Raw genomic sequence first — 26297 nt, 5'->3', positions numbered from 1 at the left:
CACATAAATGCAGGAAGCACGAGGATGCACAGCAAAGAATCTGAGCAGGAGCTTTCCCCTGGCCCAGCATGCTCCTTCCCACAGAGTTCTCAGCTTTCTTTAGAGACCTAAACTCAGGGTGTGGGGGGGTTCCCTGGTGACCAGTAGTTAAGAGTCCACCTGCCAGTGCAGGGGACATGGATGTGATCCCTGATCCGGGGAGGTCCCATGTGCTGCAGAGCAACTAAGCAACTAAGGTCATAACTACTGATCCCCTGGTGCTAAAGCCCGTGCTCTGCAACAGGAGAAACCACCGCAGTGAGAACCCAATGAAGCACCGTAATGAAGGGGAGACCCTGTGCACCACAATTAGAGAAAGCTCACATGCAGCAAAGAAGACCCAGCATCGCCATAAATAAATAGAATTAAAAAAAATTAATGTATTTGAAAAACTCAGTTGTTTCGAACTTGTCATGGCAGAGAAAGTGAGAGGACTTCAAAGGAAATATGAATGATTCCATAAACATGGATCCTCACATTAACAGCCCTTTATGGACAATAAAAAGTCACCGGAGGTAAATCTAAAATAAATTTCCTTTCCCAGAGCCCAAGAGAAAAATAACTCTTGAACATCTTTATTTAATTAAGTCTACATTCCTAGGAATGAGGAGCTCAAACGACTTCATTTCCTGTTTATGTAAAAATTTTTTGTCACTGGAAGCAGGGAAAAATATTCATCTTGTTGACCTTCTCATAAAGGTATCACCCACTCACCAATGGCCTATTCTTTCAAAGTATAATTCGTTAATGTCACCACCGGTCACCCAAAGATCAGATAAGGCAAATCTCAGGTTTTCTCTGTGTCCTGCAGTTTCACAAGGGGGAAGATTTCACTTGCCTGATATTTCATCTTGTTCCGTGTCTAAGGGTTTTGGAAAACACACTGTAAAGTTCCACCTGGCGTCTGTGTGAGTGATCCCTGGACTTGGACAGGTTCAGTCTATTTGTTTTACTTTTTCGTCACACCCTGTGGCATTCAGGATCTTAGTTCCCTGACCTCACCCACCTGCATTGGGAGGGGGAGTCTTAACCCCTGAAATGCCAGGGAAGTCCCTGGACAGGTTCAGTTTTCTGAAGCAAATCTGCCTGCCCTGTTAGTGACCTTCTTTGTTGTAAACTGAACCAAGATTAATAACTATTTACATGGCATTTGTTCATTGCCCGCTTTCAGCTGGTAAATGCCAGAACTGTGCATTTGTTCAAACTATACTCTTGTTCTGCCAACGCACTGCAGAGATAGTATCATCCAGAGCTGGCTGTTGTTCCCCCTGACTCCATCCTTCAGAGGACGGGACAGAATGTAATTCGAGTAATTTGCTCAAGACAGGACATTTATAACATGCATCCTTCTGCTTTCTGTGCCCAGAGAGATTACACACTATTTTACCAACATTGTATTTTTGAAGGAATTTGTCTTATCTGTTTTGTTTGGAAATAACTTTATACTTACTCCATGTTTATCATTCTCTCCCTCTTAATGTGTGTATGTAAATTCTTTTTTCAGCCATTTGAGAGTACGTTGCAAAAACAATGCCCTTTTCCCTCATGCTGTATTTCCTAAAAACAAGAGCATTCTCTTATAAATCTAGAGTATGTACAGTTTTCCAAATCAGAAAATTTACATCAGTACATTTATGTTATGTAAACTTCAGGCCTTCGGCAAGTTTTGTCATTTGTCTTACTACTTTATAGCACAAGGATTTTATACTTTTTCTCTGGTCCAGGAGTCAAGGCACGATTAATGTTGCTTTTGATTTCAGTTCAGTTCAGTCGCTCAGCTGTGTCTGACTCTTTGTGACCCCATGGACTGCAGCACTCCAGGCTTCCCTGTCCAGCACCAACTCTAGGGGCTTGCTCAGACTCATGTCCATCAAGTCTGTGATGCCATCCAACCATTTCATTCTCTGCTATCCCCTTCTCTTCCCACCTTCAACCTTTCCCAGCATCAGGGTCTTTTCAAATGAGTCAGCTCTTCGCATCAGGTGGCCAAAGTATTGGAGTTTCAGCTTCAGCATTAGTCCTTCCAAAGAATATTCAGGACTGATTTTCTTTAGGATTGACTGGGTTGATCTCCTTGCAGTTCAAGGGACTCTTAAGAGTCTTCTCCAGCACCACAGTTCAAAAACATCAGTTTTTCAGAGCTCAGATTTCTTTATGGTCCAACTCTCACATCCATACATGACTACTGAAAAAACCATAACTTTGACTAGACAGACCTTTGTTGGCAAAGTAATGCCTCTGCTTTTTAATATGATGTCTAGGTTGGTCATAGTTTTTCTTCCAAGGAACAAGTGCCTTTTAATTTCATAGCTGCAGTTACCATCTGCAGTGATTTTGGAACCAATAAAAATAAAATCTGTCACTGCTTCCATTGTTTCCCCATCTATTTGCCATGAAGTGATGGGACCAGATGCCATAATCTTAGTTTCCTGAATGTTGAGTTTTAAGCCAGCTTTTTCACTCTCCTCTTTCACTTTCATCAAGAGGCTCTTCAGTTCTTCTTAGCTTTCTTCCATAAGGGTGGTGTCATCTGCATATCTGAGGTTATTGATATTTCTCTTGGCAATCTTGATTCCAGCTTTAATTCATCCAGCCAGGAATTTCTCATGATGTACTCTGCATATAAGTTAAATAATCAGGGTGACAATATACAGCCTTGATATACTACTTTCCCAATTTGGAACCAGTTCATTGTTCCATGTCTGGTTCTAACTATTGTTTTTTAACCTGTATATAGATTTATCAGGAGGCAGGTAAGGTGGTCTGGTATTCCCATCTCTTTAAGAATTTTCAAACTAGATTTAGGAAATGCTTTGGTTTACTTGTGTCTTTATGCTCTATAATTCAAAATAGTTCCTAGCTTCTCATGGTCTTTCATGACTCTAATAGTTTTGAAGAGTAGTGGCTATTTATTTGAAGAATACTCCTTAATTGGGAATTTTCTGAAGCCTCTCTATGTTTAGATTGACAGAACACCCATCAGGAGGTATCTGCTGCTGCTAAGTCACTTTAGTCGTGTCCGTCTCTGTGCGACCCCATAGACGGCAGCCCACCAGGCTCCCCCATCCCTGGGATTATCCAGGCAAGAACACTGGAGTGGGTTCCCACTTCCTTCTCCAATGCATGAAAGTGAAAAGTGAAAGTGAAGTCGCTCAGCTGTGTCCGACTCTTAGCAACCCCATGGACTGCAGCCTACCAGGCTCCTCCATCCATGGGATTCTCCAGGCAAGAATACTGGAGTGGGGTGCCATTGCCTTCTCCAATCAGGAGGTATCTACTTGTCTCATTAATGGTGATGCGAATTTCATTCACTTTGTTAAGGTTTCTCATCAAATTTTCACCCACTGGTTTAGTATCCACTGATGATTCTTGACTAAAACAATTATTACCATGGTGTCAAATAGGGGTTTTCTGACTTTATCATGCCATCTATATTTGTTATTTGCCTTTCTACTTTTGAAAAGGACTTTCCCATAGACCTGGAACTATCACACCATTGTTAATAAGCTATGCTCCAATAAAAAATAAAGAGTTAAAAAAAAGGTTTTCCCCTCGTTTCTTTTTTTTTTCCTCTTGTTTCTTTATTACCAGTGTATGTATTAATATTCATATTTAATATGGATTTGTGACTTCCCATTTTGCGTGTCAAAACCGAATTATTGTTTGACACCCAAATTATGTCAGTTTTGGTTGGAAACTGTCTAAGCAGGCTCCTGCGTCCTTCTGATAATCCCATTATTCTTTGAGCACTTCCTACTTTTTGATATTGTCGACTTAAAAATTAGTCACAGCCTCAAAGTAGAGAGTGTGTTATTGGGTGGGAAAATCTTAGGACTTAGGTAGCCCTGAGATACTGCTCTGAGGAGGTGGGAGAGGGAGTCATATTATATGTGTATGCTCAGTCGTGTCTGATTCTTTGCGACCCCATGGACTGTAGCCCACCAGGCTCCTCTGTCCATGGGGATTCTCCAGGCAAGAATACTGGAGTGGGTTGCCATGCCCTCCTCCAGGGGATCTTCCCAAGCCAGGGATCTAACCCATTTCTCCCCCATTGCTGGCAGATTCTTTACCATCTGAGCCACCAGGGAAGCCCAGGCTATATACAAGTTTGCAACAAAGTGGGCAGGCAGTCTGAACATCAAGTGTTAGACACCCAGTCGTGTCTGACTCTCTTGCAACCTCATGGATTGTAGCCCGCCAGGCTCCTCTGTCCATGGGATTCTCCAGGCCAGAATACTGGAGTGGGTTGCCGTTTCAGTAGAGGATCCTCACAGCCCAGGTATCGAAAGTGGGTTTTATCACACTGCAGGCAAACTCATTACCATTTGAGCCACCAGGGACATCAGAAATTATTTTATGTAAGGAAAACCAGATATCAAGTTAAGGAATTTAGTGTTCTTCTATGTATGGGAAAATACAAGAGTCTGGGATTATTGAAGTCATTCTTTTCATATGCATCTTAGCTATCTGGGGCCAGCATCCTGTTTTTTGATTTCTCACATACTCCCCCACCCCAAGCTCTTCAGCAATCACCATGGAGTCAGGTGGTGTGGGGGGAGAGTGGCATCTGCCAGATCACAGGTACTGTTTTCCCTTTGAGGAGGCTCCATTCATTTTTGGATACATAAAATCTCTGATGTCTGTTACATCCTCATTCTCTGATATGGCAGGAGATTCCATTTCACAGTTTAAAATACCAAACTTATTAAAGATAAGTTTGAAATATATTTTTATACCAAAAAGTAAGGAGGTGCTCAAAGAAGAATGGGATGTATTAGAAGGACACAGGATCCTGCTTGAACAGGTTCCAAGGGGCCTTAGGGGTTTCTCAGGTGGCCCAGTGGTAAAGAATCCACCTGTCAATGTGGGAGATGCAAGAGATGCAATTTTGATTTCTGGGTCAGGAAGATCCCCTGAAGAAGGGAATGGCAACCCACTCCAATATTCTTGCCTGGAAAATTCCATAGACAGAAGGAAACTGATGGGCTGCAATCCATGAGGCTGCTAAGAGTCGAACATGACTGAGCGACTGCACACACAATGCAACATAAGGGAACTTGATGTTTTTATTAGTAAGCAGTACTTAAAATCCAAGATCTGGAGCTAAATGTGCTAATTGGCAATGTAACTGTTCTAAGAAGCTCTCAGTGGACAGAGTTAAGAAAGATGTATGTGTGTGTATACACAAATTTTCATTATATTTATTTAAAAATCTATGCATTACGCTTCAAAAACTGAGTTCTAACCACTAACCTCATTTTCAATCCAAGATATGAGTTCTCTAAATGAAAGTCCTAAAGAATCCCAAGCAAGATAAATGAAACGTTCATTTTTAAAATGTTCAATTCAATTAATATCAATTAGAATTTTTCAGCACATGAATTAGAAACTCAAAATGGAATTTGATACAATGCCTGGAAAAATAAGAATATAATTAGATTTAAAAAAGAAGTTATTTGGGCTTGAAGTTCCATACCCAGGAAAGATATGTACTTTAAGGTTAATAATATGAATAAATCTTTGGCAACTGTGATCAAAAGAGAGGCAAAAATCATGAATAAAAGGGGAATTTTCATGGAACTTGGGACACTATTTCTAAAATTCAAGTGAAAGAGAAATGTGTAAGGATAATTAAGACAGCTTTGAAAAAAAGAGAGAGAGAGAGAGGATTTCTTGTCCTAACAAATATCATGATGTATTATAAGCTTTTAAATATCAAAGCAGTGTGTCAGTTGAACAAATAAACACAAATAGGACAATAGAAAAAAATATCAGAGTCCAGAAGCAGCAATTATGTATACAAGGGAATTTCTTACATGATAAATGCTGTCTTTATATTGAAGAGAAATGCTAAGACATTAGATGGTATTGTAAAAACTAGTCACACATCTGGGAAAATATTAATCAGTAGTTTTCAACATTCACAGAAATACATTTTATATGGATTTTAGACCTTCATGTAAGAAAGTATGCAAATACAAGAAAAAAATGTGAAATAATATATTTACCAACATAGGGCATGGTTGTCCTTAAATTGGGTACATAAAGCAATTGATGTAATGAAAACTATTGAGTTCAATAAAACTTCAAATTTTGTAAGATAAAACACAAGGCAAAAATAAAAGAATTATAAGTCATAGACTATAGGAAATATTGGTTGTAGTACTGTAATAAAAATTATTTTCTCACAAATACAAAAATCAAATAAACAATGTGTAATTCGTAGGAAAACTAGTAATCTATATTAAGAAGAAATTCAAAAGGAGAAAAAAACATAAATGGTCATTAAACATAAAAACAACAACAAAAAAATGTTTAGCCTCTCTAGTAATCAAGAAAAAATGCAAATGAAAATAGAAATGAACATTTTCTGTCCAACAGTATGGCTACACATGAAGTTTGATAATATTGGGTTGACTAAAAATTTTGTTTGGGTTTCCCCATAAGATGTTATGAAAAACTCAAACTTTTTGACCAAACCAGCAGAACATATTGGCAGATCCATGGAAACTGGTTGCCATAGGTGGGACATTGCCATGGCCTTTCTACTGAAAATTTAACAGTATTAAAAGAAAAAAAATGTACATCTTAAGTGTCAGCAATTTCACTTTCAAGAGAATTATTTGCAATGTTCTGATAACATATACAGCGATATCAGTTGCAGATTTATTGTTGTGAGGAAATATTAGAAAAATCCAGTGTCCATCAATATGGGAATTGCTATCAAACACTATATACAGTTAACATGTATCTGTAAGGTATATTGTTTAGTGAAAAACAAAAGCAGATTTCAGAGTGAAATATATAATAATCTACTTCAAGAAGAATTTAACCAATACAAATTTTATGGATCGAACCGATACATGTCAATATACAGAAACTTTTTTAAAGAATACATCTCACACAGTTATAAAACCTGGGAATGGATTAAGGTGTGCATGTGTGTGCCTAGTCGCTCAGCTGTGTCTGACTTTTTGCGACCCTGTGGACTGAAGCCCGCTAGGCTCCTCTGTCCATGGGAATCTCCAGACAAGAATACTGGAATGGGTTGCCATTCCCTCTCCAGATCATCTTCCCAACCCAGGGATTGAACTCAGGTCTCTTGCATTGCAGGTGGATTCTCTATCATCTGAGCCACCAGGGAATCCCCATATATTAAAATATCATAAAGTTTCATTTACCATGTAGCAGATCTTAGTGAAGGTCTGCATTCAAGAAGAAATGAGGGATGGCATCACCCGTAAGAAACTCATACCTCAGTTTAAATGTATTGGTTTTACAGGCTCTCTTGTATTTTTGAGTCCCACACAAGATTCCCCTCCACCACCATCAACTTTCCAAGAATTATTTTGAAATCCATAAGGTTTTTAAAAAGCAAAACCAACAACAAACAATATATGTTGCATATGATTTATTTTCCTTATCCAGATGTTGACAACTTTCCTTTTCCCATCAGAGCTTAAGCTCCACAATGAAGACAGAGACTTTTTTATTTTCACCAATTTATTCCCAAAGCCTAGAAGACAGACAGGTGCACTCATAAAAGTTTGTCTCCCATTTATGAATTTCAAAAGAGATAACCTTGATAAATCATTATCATTATAGTGATAGTCCATATTATTAGTGACCCTGCATCTCTGAGAGATGACAGAATTTCTTTTGTACCCATTTTTTCAGATCATCTGGCTTTCCAAGAACAGCTGGAAATGCCACTTCTCTCAAGAAATCAGTGATAAATCTGTGTCATGGAAAAGAAGGTCCCTTCACATGCATTTCAGGTGCTGTCACTGCCTCTTGTTGAAGGGTTGTTGAGGGCCAGATAAGGCCCATCAGGGGTTACTGGTAGAACAACAAGGAGTCCATAATACATATTTGAAGCCAATCCCAACACACCTTTTGAAAAGAGAAGAGATAATAAAACCAGATATGCAATTTGAAAGCAAGGGCAGTCAGAGTAAATAAAGTAAAATATATACATAAAGAGAAATTTTGATATCCATTTGAAAAAAAAAGATGGTCCCAGTATAATATTCCTTCAGAAAGACATATAAGAACATGATATTTAATACAGATAAAAGCATCCTGACATTTGTTCAAGGGAAAAAACACTGCAGTTTCTTTAATATTTATCTATTGATGACAGGGACACATAGATGCAGCCAGACACTCCATATTTAATGGAGCTTGGCACTGTTCTGAAAGTTAACAACTTAATTGACAAAGCTCTAAAATGATTTTTGTTTGAATTTTATGGTCAAGAGACTCATCTGCTTGGACTAAAGGAGACTGTGTCTATTCAGTTTTTTTGTTGATTTTAAATTTTATATTGGAGAAGGGAAAGGCTACCCACTCCAGTATCCTTGCCTGGAGAATTCCATGGACAGAGGAACCTGGTGGGCTACAGTTCATGGGGTTGCGGCGTCTGACTGAGTGACTAACATTTTCACAATAGATTCACAAGGTTGTGTTAGCTTCAGGTGTACAGCAGAGTTACTCAGTTATACACATACATATATCTATTCTTTTTAAAATTCTTCTCCCATATAGATTTTTACGGAATACTGAGTGGAGTTCCCTGTGCTATAGAGTAGGTCCTTGTTGATTACCTGTTTTATTTATGTGTTGTTATCATTGTTTTTCAATCACTCAGTCTTGTCTGACTCTTTTGTAACCCCATGGACTGCAGCCTGCCAGGTTCCTCTGTCCATAGGATTTTCCAGGCAAGAATACTGGAGTGGGTTGCCATTTCCTTCTTCAGGGGATCTTCCCCACCCAGAGATCAAACCTGAGTGTCCTGCACTGCCGGTTGTCTCCTGCATTGCAGGTGGATTCTGTATCCTGAGTCACCAGGGAAGACTAAGGTTTAATATATAATAATGTGTATATGTTAATCCTCGACTATCTGTTTGTTTTAAATTAACCCTTGTATGATCCAGCTGTTTCTGGGAAAGAAGTGGAACCAAAACCAAAAAAACTTCTTAGTACCTAAAGAGGGTGGAATTCCCTAAGCTTTTTTCATCATCAGTCAGAGAGAATAATGAAAACAAAACTTTTAGAGGACCGCAGAGGACAAAGGTGAAGGGAGCCCAAGCTCTCCCTGGAACCTAATTAAGGAACATTCCAAACATTCCATACTCCCCAGATAGGGGACCTCTAAATATATTCTCCCCTTGGCATTTAGGAATTTCTGCAGACCTCTGCCAACTATGTGTTTCCCATTTTTCCTCTCTCAGAAAAGCAGAACTTAGTCTGATTTCCTGCTCCTCTTCTTCTCCTGTATATTGGCTGCATGTGTTAAGAAAGGTCGGGTGGGTTTGCTTTCTGCCTCCTAAATCTCTGCATCAAGAAGTCCCCAATTTGGACCAGAGGATTTACTGGCTTGATCTCCTTGCTGTCCAAGGGACTCTCAAGAATCTTCTCAGTTCAGTTCAGTCCCTCAGTCGTGTCTGAGTCTTTGCAACCCCATGGACTGCAGCACACCAAGCTTCCCTGTCCATCACCAACTCCCAGAATTGCTCAAACTCATGTCCATCAAGTAGGTGATGCCATCCAACCATCTCATTCTCTGTTGTCCCCTTCTCCTCCTGCTTAAAATGTTTCCCAGCATCAGGGTCTTTCCCAATAAGTCAGTTCTTCGCATCAGGTGGCCAAAATATTGGAGCTTCAACTTCAACATCAGTCCTTTCAGAGAATATTCAAGAATCTTCTACAGCACCGTAATTTCAGAGCATCAATTCCTTGGTGTTCAGTCCTCTTTATGGTCCAGCTCTCACACCTGTACATGACTACTGGGAAAACCATAGCTTTGACTATAAGGACCTCTGTTGGCAAAGTGATGTCTCTGCTTTTTAATACACTGTCTAGGTTGTCATAGCTTTCCTCCCAAGGAGAAAACATCTTTGAATTTCATGGCTGCAGTCACCATCTGCAATGATTTTGGAAACCAAGAAAATAAAATTTTGCCACTACTTCCAGTTTTTCCCCATCTATTTGCCATAAAGTGATGGGACAGTATGCCATGATCTTAGTTTTATGAGTGCTGAGTTTCAAGCCAGCCTTTTCTCTCCTCTTTCACTCTCATCAAGAGGCTCTATAGTTCCTTTTCACCTTCTGCCATTAGAGTGGTATCATCTTCATGTCTCAGGTTGTTGATATTTCTCCTGTCAATCTTGATTCCAGCTTGTGATTCATATAACCTGGCATTTCACATGATATACTCTGCACAGAAAGTAAATGAGAAATTAAATTAAATATACAGCCTTGACTTACTCCTTTCCCAATTCTGAACCAGTCAATTGTTCCATGTCCAGTTCTAACTGCTGCTTCTTGACCTGCATACAAGTTTCTCAGGAGACAGGTAAGATGGTCTGGTATTCCCATGTCTTTAAGAATTTTCCACATTTGGTTGTATCCATACAGTCAAAGGCTTTAGCATAGTCAACGAAGCAGAAGTAGATATTTTTCTGGAATTTCCTTGCTTTCTCTATGATCCAGCTAGTGTTGACAATTTGATCTCTGGTTCCTCTGCCTTTTCTAAACCCAGCTTGTACGTCTAGAAGTTCTTGGTTCACATACTGCTAAAGCCTAGCTTGAAGGATTTTGAGTATAATCTTACTAGCATGTGAAATTAGTGCAATTGTACCGTGTTTTGAACATTCTTTGGCATTTCCTTCTTTGGGATTGGAATGAAAACTGGCTTTTTCCAGTTCTGTGGCCACTGCTGAGTTTTCCAAATTTGCTGAAGTATTGAGTGCAGCATTTAACAGTATCATCTTTCAGGATTTGAAATAGCTCAGCTCGAATTCCATCATGTCCACTAGCTTTGTCTGTATAATACCTCCTAAGGACCACTTGACTTCACACTCCAGGATGCCCAGCTCTAGCTGGGTGACCATACCATTGTGGTTAGCTGGGGCATTAAGACTTTTTTCGCATAGCTCTTCTGTGTATTCTTACCACCTTTTCTTAATCTCTTCTGCTTCTGTTAGATCCTTATTGTTCCTGTTCTTTATCATGCCCATCCTTGCATGAAATATTCCCTTGATATCTCCAATTTTCATAAAGTGATCTCTAGTCTTTCCCATTCTGTTGCTTTCCTCTTTTTCCCTTTCATGGATCATAATCTTGCCATTGCAGAGGGCTTGCATAATTGAATGTTACCTTTATGGCTATTTTATTTGATTAATTAATTTATTGAATATTTACTCTTGCCAGTGTCAGGTTGTAGTTGCTGCATGCAGGCTTACCTCTAGTTGTGTTCGTAGACTCTAGCTGTGGCATGCCAGGGTGCACTGTGGCGTGTGGGATCTTAGTTCCCTGACCAGGGATCAAACAGGTGTCCCCTGCATTGGAAACCAGATTCTTAACCGCTGGATTACCAGGGAAGTCCCTATAGTTACTTTTTCTTTTTTTTAAGAGACGATCAGAGAGATGTCTTGGGCTTCCCAGGTGGTACTAGTGGTTAAGAATCCACCTATCAATGCAGGAGGTATAAGAGATGAGAGTTCCATCCCAGAATTGGAAAGATCCCCTGGAGCAGGACATAGCAACCCACTCCAGTATTCTCGCCTGGAGAATCCCATGGACAGAGGAACCTGGCGGGCTATAGTCTAGAGGGTCTCACAGAGTGGGATGTGACTGAAGCGACTTAGCAGGGCACACATAGAGTGACGTCTAGGAGAAGTGAATTAGAAGGAGAAAATGCAGGGCATGGCAATCTGTGGGAGCTTTTCTAGGGAAGGACCTGGCAATATGGGATTTAGCTCAAGCTGCTCTGTGACATTTTCACGGTCATCCAAAAATAACTAATTTAGCCTTCTGTGCAGCAGGTCATGTGCACAGGAACTTCCTATAACCCACTGAGCTGGGAAGATGGGGAAAGCAAAACACTAGTCAAATCTCAAAATAACAAGGGTGAGTTCTTGGACTTTTTCTGACTTAACAAGTCTTTGTGGTTCAACATTAGAAAAATGGATTTTCTCTCTTTTCTCACTATCAGCAAGAAATTCTGGGAGACAGGAGTGAACAAAATCTTACTTATACATTCCTCTGCCAGTAATGTCAATAAATTGTTATTAAGTGGAAAAACAAATGTGAAAGGGCTGATAATTAAATGAAATCTGTATCAATAGTTTGGACTAAAGACATACCATTTAGAGTATGTGTAACTAAACTCGTTTCTTGGTAGCCAAGTGGAGGATATCCTATACACACATATGTGTAGGCATTTAGTTCTTTCAGAAGGCTATTGATTCCATCACTTACACACCTCACACTCCCCTATTGTCCAATTCTTGGGGCTTAATTTGGAAACTCATTATCTCTTGCTTAGACAATGTCCATCACTGGCTAATTGGACTACAACTCTCCTCCTTTACCTTGCAATCTGTCTCTTACAGCCCAATGCATGCAAAGCAGACTAAGCTGCTTTCCTACTAAAAAACATTTTCAGTTTCAGATGAAACAATCAACTTTGACTCCTCAGCAGGCTAAAGGAAACTTTATCTGTGTCTACTTACATTGTTCAGTGAAATTTTAACTCATTCTGGGCCATGCACTAAATTTACTGCCTCACTTACTGCTTTTTCTTCAGCATGTTGCAAATGCGTGTGAACTCTGTCACTGGGAATACTATTCCTTTAGCAAAGACCTATCCTGAAGCTGCCCTGTGTGCTCTGTGTTAAGTTGCTTCAGTCGCGTCTGACTCTGCAACCCTACGGACTGTAGCCCCCTGGGCTCCTCTGTCCATGGGGATTCTCCAGGCAAGAACATTGGAGTGGGTTGCCATGCCCTCCTCCAGAGGATCTTCTGGATCCAGGCATCAAACCCTAGTCTCATGTCTCCTGCATTGGCAGGTGGATTCTTTGCCACTAGTGCCATCTGGGACACCTCAAAGGTACCCTACTTAGGACAAGACAGAATGCCAGCCCACTACAGCTATTTATTAAGTGTTTACTATGTCCCAGGCAACGTGCTATATGATACATATATATTCTACTTTTTAATTCCCACAACCACTTGAGACAAATATCATTAAGGGAATTGGACAGTGAAGAAACTGATGCTTAGAGATAAGGAATAAACTCACCTAGCATCACACAGCTATTAATAATAGATCTGAGACGTCACGTAGTCCCTGGGCTGACTCTAAGCCCATTAACCACTATGTGATACTACCTCAGACCAAGCTCAGATGCTAACTCCTGTCTCTTACTACCTTTCTTGGCACCTAGAGGCAAAGTTAGCCATACATTTTGACCAAAATTCTCTTATAGAATGTAATACATTATAGCTATTTGTTACACATCTCTCTCTCTCTAAGTAGACTATGAGTTCTTGAAAGTAGGTAATACATTGTATTAAACTTTGAAATTTCTTTTTGGACATCACCATTGAGTATCGTGGCTAGGCAAGAGAACATAACAAGTGCTTGGGAAAAGAAAAGTGGAGAAAGTGTGAGAGCAGAAGTCTGTTTGCAACACACAGAGAGAAAAAGAAATATGCACAATTTCAAAAAAATTGTACAAACACTATAACTCTCTTTGGATATGAAGACAGTGTTTTATAGAGACACTCTGTGTTCTCAAAGGAAGAAGATGTAATGCAGAGATGAGAAATGACAATATAGGAAGTTACAGAGTTGACACACTTGGGCATTCTTTGACTTGGACTCTTTTAAAAAATATTTATTTTTATTTATTTGTCTGCACTGGGTCATAGGTAGAGCATGCAGGATCTTGGGTTGTGGCATGCGGGATCATTAGGTGCTGCATGTGGAATCTACTTATAGTCCCCTGACCGGGGTTTGAACCTGGACCCCCTACATTGGGAGCACTGAGTCTTAGCACTGGACTCTTTTTATAAATACATTTTTGCAGATGGTATAGCCTTCAATGGTTGCCACTTTAATGGAGTTCTGCTAGTCAAAATCATAAGGAGATTCAAAACAGGTATAAACAAAAGAGTCATGCAGTCATTCCAGTAGTTATGTATGGATGTGAGAATTGGACCATAAAGAAAACTGAACATCAAAGAATTACTGCTTTTGAACTGTGGTGTTGGAAAAGACTCTTGAGAGTCCCTTGGACTACAAGGAGATCAGTCTATCCTAAAGGAAATCAGTCCTGAATATTCATTGGAAGAACTGATGCTGAAGCTGAAGCTCCAATACTTTGGCCACCTGATGCGAAGAACTGACTCCATGGAAAAGATCCTGATGCTGGAAAGATTGGAGGCAGGAGGAGAAGGGGATGACAGAGGACGAAATGGTTGGATGACATCACCGACTCGATGGACATGAGTTTGAGCAAGCTCTGGGAGTTGGTGATGGACAGGGAGGCCTGGCGTGCTGCAGTCCATGGGGTCGCAAAGAGTCAGACACGACTGAGCAACTGACCTAAACTAAACTGAAACAGAAGAGATTGCCAATGAAGCAAGCCAAACAGGAGAACAGAAATTTAAGATTCAGAACTAAGGGTGCCAATAACTTGCAGAGGGAAATAATAATAACATATCGATTCCTAGCAAAGTTTCTTTGGATAAATCATTAGTCAAGAGAGCAATTCAAGTAATTTAAGGATGACATTAGATACCTCAGGAATGTCTGTGTGTGTGTGTCAGTCACTCAGTCATGTCCAACTCTTTGTAACCCCATGGACTGTAGCCTGCCAGGCTTCTCTGTCCATGGAATTCTCCAGGCAAGTGGATTTCCATTCCCTTCTCCAGAAGAACTTCCCAACCCAGGGATCTTCCCAACCCAGGGATCTTCCCAACCCAGGGATCAAACCCTGGTTGCTCAAGGAGTATTTTCACAACTGGAAGTCTTTCCGTCACTGAATTGTTGTTTATTTGCTAACTCACATCCAGCTCTTTGCAACCCCTTGGGTGGCAGTGCACCAGGCTTCCCTGTCCTTCGCTGTCTCCTGCAGCTTGCTCAGACTCATGTCCATTGAGTCAGTGAGGCCATCCAACCATCTCATCCTCTGCCTCCCCTTCTCCTCCCGCCTTCAATCTTTCCCAGCTTCAGGGTCTTTTCCAATGAGTTGGCTCTTTGCATCAGGTGGCCAAAGATTCAGCATCAGTTCTTCCAATGAATATTCAGGGTTGATTTCCTTTAGGATTGACAGGTTGGATCTCCTTGCTGTCCAAGGGACTCTCAAGAGTCTTCTCCAACATTACAGTTCAAAAGCATCAATTCTTCAGTGCTCAGCCTTATTTATGATCCAACTCTCGAAGCCATATATGATTACTGGAAAAATCATAGCTTTGACTATACAGACCTCTGTCGGCAGGGTGATATCTCTGCTTTTTAATATGCTGTCTAGGTTTGTCAGAGCTTTCCTTCCAAGGAGAGAGTCTTTTAATTTTATGGCTGCAGTAGCCATCCACAGTGATTTCTAACCAAGAAAACAAAATCTGTCACTGTTTCCACTTTTCCCCCTTCTGTTTGCTGTGAAATGATGGTACTGGATGCCGTGATCTTAGTTTTTTGAATGTTGACTTTTAAGCCAGCTTTTTCACTCTCCTCTTTCAGCCTCATCAAGAGGATCTTTAGTTCTCTTGGCTTTCTGCCATAAGGGTGGTATCATCTGCATATCTGAGGTTTTTGGTATTTCTCCCAATAATCTTGATTTCAGCTTATGATTGATCCAGCTTGTCATTTTGTATGATGTACTTTGCATTGAAGTTAAATAAGCAGGGTGACAATATACAACCTTGATGTACCCCTTTCCCAGTTTTGAACCAGTCCATTGTTCCATGTTCAATTCTAACTGTTGCTTTTTGATTCACATACAGGTCAAACATCAAGAAGAGAGACTAAATAGAATATTCATTAATTTAAAGACATCCTAGCAGTGAGAGTATGTACCAAAGCACACCTAACATGGAAAGCTAGGGCAGAGGTATCCTCTACACAATTTGCTGAAAGACTCCAACTAGAAAGTTGGCATTTGCTGCAGGCATTGCCTTCTACCTCTATAAGAATTCAATCAAGTGCCTCTGAAGTTGCTGACCTTCAACGCCCCTGAAAGCAATTCAGGGTGGAGAGCAGAAACGAGGCACTCTGTGCTCTGGGAAAAACTGGCAGAACAGGCCTTTAAATAGTCAGATATTTTCAGGAGCTGATTTTATGAGCCCAATTCTTGTATCTCCTCATATCTAGAAAAGCATTAACATCCTTCACAGTGACGACTGTTCGTTGTGACTAACAGGAGGCCTCACGAGAAGAGCAGAAACTTTCTGGAAAAACATGTGCTTGATTGCATGTACTTTCCCTTCACAAAATCACATATATACTGTCCTTTCCCCCTGTCTCTTTGGAGCCGTTTCTCAGAACTATCTGCGGTGTTGTCTCAGGCTGCAGTCCTCATTTTGCCCCAAGGAAAACTTCACCAGCAACTCTCATGTTGTGCACTTTTTTCATGTTGAGAGACAAACCAACAATAAAGCCAGAATCATCTGGTGCATCCACCCAATCTGGTTCCAGGAAATTAACCAAATGTGATAGAAACAGTTAAAAGCAGGAAGCATCTCCAATCCAAATGTTTTCAACCCAGTTCACTTTCAAATAATCATGACTCTACAAGTGAAAAAGAGAAGCAGGAAGATGTCTTTGTTTTGTGCAGACTGGCTTCAGGGGCCATGGAATACCCCCCAAGAAGGCAAATGGCATCACTGTGAGAACCAGACAGCTACTGTAAGTGGTAGGGACCATTTCAGAAGCCCTGGGTTATGCTTGAAAAGGAAATTTTGCTTTGTGGAATTCTCAGCAGGGGGAAAGGCGTCCAAGGTTACGCAGAGCCGGTTGGAGAGAAATATTAGCTGAACATGTGAGGAGAGAGAGAGATGCCTAGAGTCAGCAAACATCCCAGACTTTTCAAAGGAAGCTTTTTTAAAGCTCAATTTGTGCAAACTTTCTCATCTGTTTTGCTACCAAGTAGAGTGAAAAGACGGAGAAGGCAATGGCACCCCACTCCAGTACTCTTGCCTGGAAAATCCCATGGACGGAGGAGCCTGGTAGCCTGCAGTCCATGGGGTCGCTAAGAGTCGGACATGACTGAGCGACTTCACTTGCACTTTTCACTTTCATGCATTGGAGAAGGAAATGGCAACCCACTCCAGTATTCTTGCCTGGAGAATCCCAGGGATGGGGGAGCCTGGTGGGCTGCCGTCTATGGTGTTGCACAGAGTCGGACACAACTGAAGTGACTTAGCACAGTGAAAAGAGGGCTTCCCAGGTGGTGCTAGTGGTAAAGAATCCCTCTGTCAATGCAAGAGATGTGAGACACTGGTTCGATCCCTGGGTCGGGAAGATCCCTTGAAGGAAGGCATGGAAACCCATCCAGTATTCTTGCCTAGAGAATCCCTTGGATGAGGAGCCTGGTCACAAAGACCAGGGTCTTTGTGGGGGTCACACTTCTAGGTCACAAAAACTCAGACCTAACTGGGGTGACTCAGCACACATGCATGCAGAGTGAAATGAAGGCCACCAGCTTTCTTTTCCTAATGCAACACCCAGGAAATCAATTTTATAACTAAAGGAACACCTGTTAGGCATTTTCTGAATTAATACAGTTTGATTTGGTTGATTATGCTTTAACACCAGATTGTAAATGGCTCAATAAAACGTATTTACCGAAGAGGACCCACAATGCACAATCAGTAGGTGCCTGCAGTAAGAGCCAGAGTTTGATGTGCATGTTTAAGAATATGTTGTGGTGGGTAATTTTATCACATTACCGGGTGCATCAGTCTTTCTTCAGAAGAAGAAAAATGTGAATGTTAGGTTGTAAAGGAACTTTTCTAGTTCTCAACCTCCTGCAGCCTCATTAAAAAACACACAAACATTTCTGAAGCGTGTTTTCTTGCTGACTTTACTTCCTCATCTCCAACTTATTCTTTTTTTTCAGCTTTTCTTTTATCTTTATTTTATGATAGAGTATAGTTGATTTAGGGCTTCCCAGGTGGCTCAGTGGTAAAACATCTTCCTGTTAATGCAGAAGACATAGGAGATGCATGTTCAATCCCTGGGTGTGGAAGATCCCCTGGAGGAGGGCATGGCAACCCACTCCAGTATTCTTGCCTAGAAAATTTCATGGACAGAGGAGCTTGGCAGGTTACAGTCCATGGAGTCACAAAGAGTCATACATAACTGAGCACAAATGTTTTTACTGTTTGTCCCTTATTTTTTTCTTCTAGAGTTCTTATTAGATACAATTACTTTTATTCTACCTGCCATGACATTCAATCTTTACTTTTTCCATATCCCACTGAGTGATTATTTCCTATAGTACTTGCTGCAGACTATTTTTTCAGCTCACTGATTCTTTAATCATTTGTGTTCAAGATTCGTTATTTAATTGTGTTCAACATGATGTTTAACCAAAATTTTGGACATTTAATTTTGCTGATTATATTTTTGTTTCTTAAAATTAGTTTTGTTTTTCTTTCAGAAAAACATTATTTTTAAAATGTTGCCCTTTATTATAATTTATTATATCTTTACATCTTTAACAATTTTAAGCATACTTTATGATTTTTCTATTTCTTGTAACTTTTGAAAATTTATTCCTAGTATTACTTTTTAAGCAGATTTCCCCTCAGGATAGATTATTTTCTTGAGTGGTTTGTAATTTTTGTGTGTTCCTATATATTTAGCTGACATATGTGTATGTATGTGTGTGCGTGCGTTTGCATATTTATGCTGGGAGAAAAATCCTCCCAAGTAACAGTTGGTTTAGTTATCTGCTTTAGCTACCTTTCGGGGCCAAAGGTACCTCAGACGGTAAAGCGTCTGCCTACAATGCGGGAGACCTGGGTTAGATCCCTGGGTTGGGAAGATCCCCTGGAGAAGGAAATGGCAGCCCACTCCAGTATTCTTGCCTGGAGAATCCCATGGACTGAGAAGCCTGGTGTACTATAATCCATGGGGTTGCAAAGAGTCAGACGTGACCGAGGGACTTCACTTTCACTTTAGTTATCTACTTAAATCAGGATCTTAGTACATCTTTATGGGACCAATATTTATGCCAGCTTTTCCTCCCATTTTTTCTAGAGCATAGACTGGGGCTTCCATTTCCCAAAGAGCATTTTTCCCCAGTTATATTTCCAGGAAGTAGTCAGGATCTTTGCTCCTTTAAGGATGGATATGTTTTCATTTTCCTTTCAGTCAGTGAGCAGTCAGTCAGTCTTCCCCTGTTCTGGACTTTGTTCAGGAGTCTGAAAGACATACTGCTTTTTCAAACATGCCTGAAGTCAGGAATCCCTTGGCCAGGCAGGCGCCATTGTCCTACCACCAAGATTGACTCATCTCTGCATTGCGTTCCCTCCCGGCCGCCAGAGCGGCACTCAGGTGCTTTGCCTTTGTTGACCCCAACCCCAGCCTCTCCTCCTCTCCCCAGATTTACAGTAAGGCTGCTATTCTCACGTCACTCCAGTCTTCTTTCAGGTTCTCATGCTTTTTCCTTCCTCGAGGTCCTCAGGATGTGGGTTCTTGGGTCTGGAATGCTTTTCCCTCCTTCCTTTGCCCACTAACTCCCACTTAGTTCTCCAATATCCGCTTCACCACACCTTCTTCAGAGATGCCATCTCTGATCTGATGAAGGAACTACAAAACCTATATTTTCATTGTGTATCACACAATGGGCTTTCTTTTTAAAATGTCAGTCCCATTTATTAGGGGAAATGTCTACCTCATGCATCATTATTTACGCAGAGCCCAACATGTATTAGGTACTTAATAAATACATATGGCCAGATGAATGGCAAAATAATTTAATACATAAGATAGCTGACTTCAAAAGTCGAGTTGAACCATTAAACTGCTGATTATCTAGCTTTTCATTTCTAGAAACCCTGCTTTCTCACTGTTACTTTTGAACCTGTCACTTTGACCTTTAATGATGGTCTGGGATGTGCACACCAGAAATCATTCTTAATCTTGTGTTATTCTGATATATATTGTCCTAGAGAGAGCTCTCAGAGGAGCCTAGGGAATAACTTCCGGATTCTGGGACTCTACTGCTCACCAAGGGTGAATCACATTATAAAAGTGAAGAGATGGTGCGTTCCTGGTGGTCCAGTGGTTAAGACTCTGCCTTGCAAAGCCGGGGATGCAGATTGGATCCTTGGTCAGGGAACTAAGATCCCACATGCTGTGGGGCAACTTAGCTCATGGCAACTAAGCCCCAACTACTGAGCTCGAGGGCCACAACTAGAGACTCGATGTGCTGCAACGGAAGATCCCGCATGCTGCTACAAGGCCTGAAACAGCCAAATCAATTCAATAAAGAACTGTTGAAAACCAAAAAAGCTTAAAAGATCACAACGAATTATACTTCAGATCAGCAAGCCCAGGGAGGCTGTGCTGCTACTACTAATACCAACAAAAACATCTTCATGTATTCAGTAGTGCCCATGTATCTGTCATTTTATGTATAATTTCATGCACTTCTTTTATTTCATCCCCTTACTTCAGCTAACTGGGAGTTAAATAGTATGCTGGATGTTTTTGTTTTCAGTGTTACTATCTGAAAAAATGAGGAAAACAATACCAGATGAGACAGCTGAGCTTCAGAGCAGTTGATTGCATGGTAGGATTTGAACAGAGAGGGATCTGACTCAAGGGTTCATGACCCTTGACTTTAGGACGCTGTCCAGAATTCTAATCCAGGTCCTGCCCTAGCTGCCTACACATTCACACAATACATACACGTATGACAAGCATCTAAAAAAGGCGTGCAAAATAAAATTCATATCTTTTGGCAAAACAAGAAGTCAAACAAAGAAAAAGATCTCTGCCCTTTGGCCTCCTCTCTCACCCTACTGCACATCATGTATCCATATTAGGCATCACCAAACCTCACCCTTTGGCAGAAATATTTGCTCAATCATAAAGAGCAACATTCTCCTGCCATCAACAAGACAACTCCTTAAAGATAACATTCCTTCTTGAGCTTGTAAGGAGGGGGTCACATGACCCACCACCATGCTGCTTAGGTCTATATTATGTGAACTGTCAATAATACATCGTTTGATGTACAGCCCTCTGTCTCAGAACACTTACATAATGGGCAGAACAGTTCTCAGAGCCTTCTGAGATGCTCTCGCTGGGTTATAATCCTCAAATTTGGCTCCAGTAAAATTTCTCATTTCTTTCTTAGATCAGCTGATTAATCTTTCGTCCACAGGCTACAACCTAAGGGATATCATAAACTCTCTAACGTATGACTTGTCACATCTGTTACTAAAAGAAGCGTCATCTGGAATTGTGGGAGGAGAGAATCATTTCTAAGTCTCACCACTCTTTGTTCTTCCTCACCTGGCTCTTTTTCAGAGCCTGGAACTATTGACATGCTTCATTGCATGTTGTATATTGCAGCAATATATTACGATTCTGTGCTCAGAAGAGCGAATTTTGAGGGAACGGGGCATTTTCCTTTTGGAGACTTCAGGAAGATATCTAACATTCATTTTCCCTTTCTAAGTGTCTCTACTAAGGTCTGGGAATGGAAAGCCCCATGCTTCCCTGAACGAATATCACAGTTAGCTGGCCCTTCCTGAAGTGAAAGGCACTCTGGTGGAAGAATCACCAGGCTGAGTCACCTGCTATTTGCACTTTCTAAAAGGAAGTAAGTAGCTGCAGACAGAGGGCTGTGGTTTTGATGTGTGATTTTTGGGTTTTTTTTTAATATTGAAGTTGGAGTGACAAAGTGGCCACATGTTTCCGCCTTGCAAAGTTATTTCCCAAGAGTTGAACAAAGCTCCCCTTGATTTGTTTCTTACCTTAGAGACTAAGATTTACTAACCTTTCGAGAAAGTTCATTACCCACACATTTTGGTTGTGTGATGGTGATTTCTGGTTCCATCAAACATTGACAGAAAGTAGACCAATGTTTTCTAGAGGCTGAAAGTATTTTTAAACTATTCAACATCGAGTTTGCAGGATGCCCATCTCCAAATAAAATCATGTGTTTTATATTCTGATAACCAAGTACTATGTTTAAATGCCTCATTCCATGAAAGATTCAAGCCATTTGCCAAATGGCAAGGGAAAGTTTTGATAGGAATATAAGATTGAGCTTGTGGGGAGAGTTAGAAGACAGTCTTGTGGGTTATGGGAGAGGGGAATGTGTCTTGGCTAAAAAGCCTGTACAGAAATGAGGCAGGATCTCTGAAAAAACCCTCCCCAGGCTTTACTGGACTAAGGCAGGACTACGGGAAGGGTCACCTTCTGTGTCTCTTCCTCTCCACCCCAAAAGTGTGTCCCAAATTAATGAGATGACTTTGGGAGCCTGTGTCAAGGGGCCACATGAGTCCTGAGTCACCCAGACCTGGGGCTGTGCCTGCAGCAAGGTGGGTGGAGGCCCCTCCACAGCCGCGTTATCTCTGCCTCAGGTCGGGGGGGGTCAGGATGCCCCCAGTTGGTTCAGTCCTGATGTCCCAGCCACCTCACTCATTCCCTTGCTGACTCCTGGACCTGTGAATTCAAAATAACTCACTAAATGCCTATAAGAGTAATAGCCACTATTTTTTTTTTTAACACCACTGTTTAGGTGTTGAGTTCCTAAACTACATTGGTTATAAACACATTGTGTAATTACTGTTGTGTACCTGTTCTGCGTGCTAAGCCACTCAGTCATGTCCGACTCCGTGTGGCACTATGGTATGGACTGCAGGCCACCAGGCTCCTCTGTCCATGGCATTCTCCAGACAAGAATAATGGAATAGGTTGCCATGCCGTCCTCCAGGGAATCTCCCTGACTCAGGGATGGAACACATGTCTCTTATGTCTCCTGTATTGGCAGGAGGATCCTCTATCACTAGAGCCACCTGGGAAGCCCCAGGATGGAAGCCCCATCACACTTAGTTCCTCATTTCAGTTCAGTTCAGTCTCTCAGTTGTGTCTGACTCTTTGCGACCACATGGACTGCAGCACGCCAGGCCTCCCTGTCCATCACCAACTCCCGGAGTTTACCCAAAGTCATGTCCATTGAGTTGGTGATGCCATCCAATCATCTCATCCTCTGTCGTCCCCTTCTCCACCTGCACTCATTCTTTCCCAGCATCAGGGTCTTTTCAAATGAGTCAGCTCTTCACATCAGGTGGCCAAAGTATTGGAGTTTCAGCTTCAACGTCAGTCTTTCCAAGAATATTCAGGACCGATTGCCTTTAGGATGGACTGGTTGGATCTCCTTGCAGTCCAAGAGACTCTCAAGAGTCTTCTCCAGCACCACAGTTCAAAAGCATCAATTCGTCAGCGCTCAGCTTTCTTTACAGTCCAACTCTCACATCCATACATAACTACTGGAAAAACCATAGCCTTGACTAGATGGACCTTTGTTGGCAAAGTAATGTCTCTTCTTTTTAATATGCTGTCTAGGTTGGTCATAACTTTCCTTCCAATGAGTAAACCTCTTTTAATTTCATGGCTGCAGTCACCATCTGCAGTGATTTTGGAGCCCCAAAAAATAAAGTCAGCCACTGTTTCCTCATCTAGTTGCCATGAAGTGATGGGACTGGATGCCACGGTGTTAGTTTTCTGAATGTTGAGCTTTAAGCCACCTTTTTCACTCTCCTCTTTCACTTTCATCAAGAGGCCCTTTAGTTCTTCCTCACTTTCTGCCATAAGAGTTTTGTCATCTGCATATCTGAGGTTATTGATATTTCTCCCGGCAATCTTGATTCCAGCTTGTGCTTCATCCAGTCCAGTCTTTCTCATGATGTACTCTGCATAGAAGTTAAATAAGCAAGGTAACAATATACAGCCTTGACATACTCCTTTTCCTATTTGGAACCAGTCTGTTGTTCCATGTCCAGTTCTAACTGTTGCTTCGTGACCTGCATATAGATTTCTGAAGAGGCAGGTCAGGTGGTCTGGTATTCCCATCTCTTTCAGAATTTTCCACAGTTTATTGTGATCCACACAGTCAAAGGCTTTGGCATAGTCAATAAAGCAAAAATAGGTGTTTATCTGGAACTCTCTTGCTTTTTCAGTGATCCAGTGGATGTTGGCAATTTGGTGTCTGGTTCCTCTGCCTTTTCTAAAACCAGCTTGAACATCTGGAAGTTCACGGTGCATGTATTGCTGAAGCCTGACTTGCAGAATTTTGAGCATTGCTCTACTAGCGTGTGCTGCTGCTGCGTCGCTTCCATGTGAGATGCGTGTAATTGTGTGGTAGTCTGAGCATTCTTTGGCATTACCTTTCTTTGGGATTGGAATGAAAACTGACCTTTTCCAGTTCTGTGGTTATAGCCTTCTTATTTTAAAGAACAATAAGCTAAGACTTCCCTGGTGGCTCTGGGCTTCTCTGGTGACTCAGATGGTAAAGAATCTGCCTGCAATGCAGGAGACCTGGGCTCAATCCCTGGGTCTGGAAGATACCTTGGAGAATGGAATGGCTACCCACTCCAGTATTCTTGCCTGGAGAATTCCACAGACAGAGGAGCTGGGCAGGCTTCAGTCCATGTGGTCACACAGAGCCGGAGATGACTGAGTGACTTAGAAGCTGAGACTTAAAGAGCAAGATGAGTTGCTTAGTTCTACACAATTAATACGTGGAAGCGCTAGAAGTGGAACCACGTGTCATCTACACTCTCCTTATTCTACATGCCTGCTGGGAAAACAGGATTGACAGGGATTTTGATGAACACTCCCAACAGGAAGAGAACTCTGTCTACTGCAAGATCCTCCATATTCTCCAGTAAAGAAGAAAAGATATGCATTTCCATGTGGAAACTGGTCAAAAACAACGAATGGCAAGAGATCGAGGTTTCAGAATTGACATCAGGGACTCACCTATGTTCACAGTGGCATCTTTCTCAGCAGCCAAAGCTGAGTGCAAAAGCTGTCCCTGAGCTGACGAATAGATAGAGGGATAATCAAAATGTGGTCTGTGCACACAATTGGATATTACTCATCCTTTCTAAGGAAGGGAAGTTTGACAAACGCTCCAGCGTGAGCAAACCTTGCCATGCTAAGAGCAGTAAGTCAGTCATGAAAGAGCAAATACTGGATGATTTCACCCATGTGAGTAATTAAAGTCATAAAGACAGAAAGGACCTGGGTGGGGGAAGAAAATGGGGAGCTATTGTTTAATAGGTACAGTAAGTCCCCTGCATACAAACCTTCAAGTTGTGAACTTTTGAAGTTGCGAACTTTTGAAGTTGCGAACATGCGTTCCGTCAACATTGGGCACGAGTGAGGTTGCAGCTTGCCCTCCTATTGCTGACAACCCATCAGCTCCACCATCTCCCATCTTCTTTCCCCTCCTCAAGTCCATAACTCTTCTTGCCTATTCATTTGATGCCAGTTCTGTACACCAGCTGTTGTCCTGTACTACCGTACTGGTGAAGGAACTGTACAGTAAGATTAAAATTATTTTATTTTTTGCATTCATGTATTATTTGTGTGAAAACTATTATAAACTTTTCACAGTATAGTACTATATAGCCAATTGTATTTGTTGGGTACCTAGGCTAAATTGTTGGACTTACCAACAAGTTTGACTTCTGTACCAAGGTGCTCTCGGTACAGAACTCAGTTGTACATAGGAGACCTTCTGCAGAGAGGTTCAGTTTTGCAAGATGAAAAGAGATCTATGGATTGATGGTGGTGATCATTATACAACAATATACACTTAAAAATGGTTAAGATGGTAAACATGATGTGTGTATTGTACCATAATTAAAAAAAAAATGAGCTCATATAGCAAAGGCAAAGATCTGGGTTGGTGAGAGGTCTGTGGAGGGGATGGGGGCCCGATGTTGGAGGAGACCCTTGGCAGGAGATAGTTGTGGTCTGTGCTTCTCCAGTTCCAGTAGGGGCTTGGTGCAAAGCCCTAGGACCAGGACAGTCACATCCATGATCAGCTTTCCCTTTGCCAGCAGCCAGGCTGATCTTTCTGTTCTGCCAAACATGATCATACCTTGTCTCTCTAAAACATGACCTTGAGTCCCTATTCCCTCCAGATGAACTCACAGCCCCTAACACAGCTCCAAGATCTGTCGTCGGAACCCCAGGGACCTCTAGTGCTTGCCTTTGCCACCCCTCACTCCCTAACTTCTCACTCCGGCCCTCCTGGACTGTGTTCACATCCTGTCGTCCCTCATTCATTTAGACCTCTGCTGGGCCTGTGCCTACTTCACACCCTCTTTCTCCCCATAGCTCTCTATCAGCCCTTATTGAAACACTCCTCTCCCCATTCACCAGGTTAACTTAAAAAAAAAAAAAAAAGGTTATTTATTTAGTTGCCTCATGG

This window comes from Bos indicus x Bos taurus, chromosome 27 (assembly GCF_003369695.1).
Source record: "Bos indicus x Bos taurus breed Angus x Brahman F1 hybrid chromosome 27, Bos_hybrid_MaternalHap_v2.0, whole genome shotgun sequence".
NCBI classification, from domain to species: Eukaryota; Metazoa; Chordata; class Mammalia; order Artiodactyla; family Bovidae; genus Bos; species Bos indicus x Bos taurus.
Note: the sequence above shows the minus strand (reverse complement) of the source record.